This window comes from Cucurbita moschata, unplaced genomic scaffold, assembly GCF_002738365.1.
Source record: "Cucurbita moschata cultivar Rifu unplaced genomic scaffold, Cmos_1.0 Cmo_Scf00055, whole genome shotgun sequence".
NCBI lineage: Eukaryota > Viridiplantae > Streptophyta > Magnoliopsida > Cucurbitales > Cucurbitaceae > Cucurbita > Cucurbita moschata.
The window spans coordinates 410717-412632 of record NW_019268571.1 but is presented as its reverse complement, the minus strand read 5'-3'; the positions used below and the strand labels follow the sequence as shown (position 1 = coordinate 412632).

The 1916-nt window shown below is 37.2% G+C and overlaps 1 non-coding gene across 1 annotated transcript; it reads left to right on the top strand.

The window, feature by feature from the left end:
- The first annotated feature begins 1226 nt into the window (after positions 1–1226).
- TRNAL-CAG lies at positions 1227–1307 on the top strand. The gene has a single exon. It is a non-coding gene; the product is annotated as a tRNA-Leu (tRNA).
- The last annotated feature ends 609 nt before the right edge of the window (positions 1308–1916 follow it).

Genomic DNA, 1916 nt, shown 5'->3' with positions numbered 1-1916 from the left:
TTATTGTAAAGTATAAGATTTTTTATTTGGTTAGTTGTAATGATCGCTCAACATGAAAATTGGTTTGAGCTGGAAACGACAACTTTCCTTAGAAATTAGGTAACTTTCATACACATACATACATATAAACCTAATATAAACCTAAGCACTTAAAAAATGAATCCAACCAACGGTAATACTGTAGTAGTCAACCAACCAAATATATCACATCCAAACTGTCGAACTAGTTTGTGTTTGGGACATCTTTGTTTTTAACCATGAGACAACCATTGAATCTAGCACTAAGGCTCTTGAATGCTCAATTTAATTAAATGTAACTGCCCAAACTAATTTCTAGCAGATATTATTCGCTTTGACCCGTTACGTATCGTTCCTCTTTTCAACTGATGTGGGATCTCATAATCCACTCCTCTGGTGAGCCAAGTGTGACGATCATACATGTCAAAGACGTGTTGTCCATGGTTGCATGCTCGTGGCATGCCAAAACCCTTGTCTTGTATCACCTTAATGCTTTCATGATGTATAATTTTCTTATTGTATTTTCTTAGTGTATGACGGTTCGAAAGAATCATGTCGACGGAAAATGTCCCAAAATGTATTATACGAGGATGCGACCAGTCGTCAACTCCTCTTGCTTGGATTTTGTCTGAACATTTGATAAAATCACATTTAGGCCTGCTAGACCTGAATTGCCTCAAAATGTACTACAGGGGATGCAAGTTGTCAACTTCTTCCTACCCAAAAATTTATATGCTATTTAAGCCGTTGTGTTGCCTTTTGCTTGTAATCATGTAATATTGTTTTCATTCTTTTTTTCAACCTTGCTTTCAAACTCCCTTTTGAAAATCTATCTGCCTTGTTTTCTAAAACATTCTTCTCAAAGCGGGGATAGAGGTTTAAGCATACGTTACCCTGTCGTAGGTGACGTGATTTTAAATTGGCTTGACTCACTCAGTGTTGAGAGTGAGTACTGCACAATCGTGAAAGTCCGTTGCTAAAAAAAGCACGATTGTGACAAGCGTCCTCGCTAGCACACTATCCGGTGTCTGGTTACGATATCATTTGTAACGGTCCAAACCCACCACTAGAAGATATTATCTGATTTGGCCTGTTACGTATTGTTGTTAGCCTCACGATTTTAAATGCGTTTGTTAGAGAGAGATTTCTACACCTTTAGTTCTCCTCCCCAACTGATGTGAGAACTCACAATAAATAATATTAAAAGAGTCAAGATGGCCGAGTTGGTCTAAGGCGCCAGTTTCAGGTACTGGTCCGAAAGGGCATGGGTTCAAATCCCATTCTTGACAATCTGGTGATATTATTATTTAAATAATGAAACATTCCCATGTGTCATTCCTCCAGGGAGGCACACTTTTACTACTGGGATACTAGCATCTTGAATTATCCTGGGATATATACACTTTTACTACTGGGATACTAGTTCCTCTAATCAATTAGATATATAATAAGCATTCCTGTAATTTAGGCTTAATTTTGATAGTGCTTAAATCTACTGGGATATATAATAAGGGTTCATTATTTAATGCCCTAATACGTAATCATAGCTACTATGTAACATAAGATAAACATAAAATTCTTACCGGCCTTATAACATATCATAAACCACTAAACCATGTTAGACTACATACACGGTCGTGGCGAGGTGTGTCGTTGAGCTGAGTCACAGAGATATATAGCTCTCTAACCTAAGAAAAAAATCCACATAGTTATACTAACTCTCTAACCTAAGAAAAAAATCCACAATCTAAAACTTGACTACTCTGATATCAATCTAGCACGACTCGAATCTCGAGGCTTCACAACTCGAACCATGACTAAAAAGACGAAAGAGAAAACAATACAAGGCTTCACAACTCGGACCGTGACTAAAAAGACGAAAGAGAAAACAATACAGC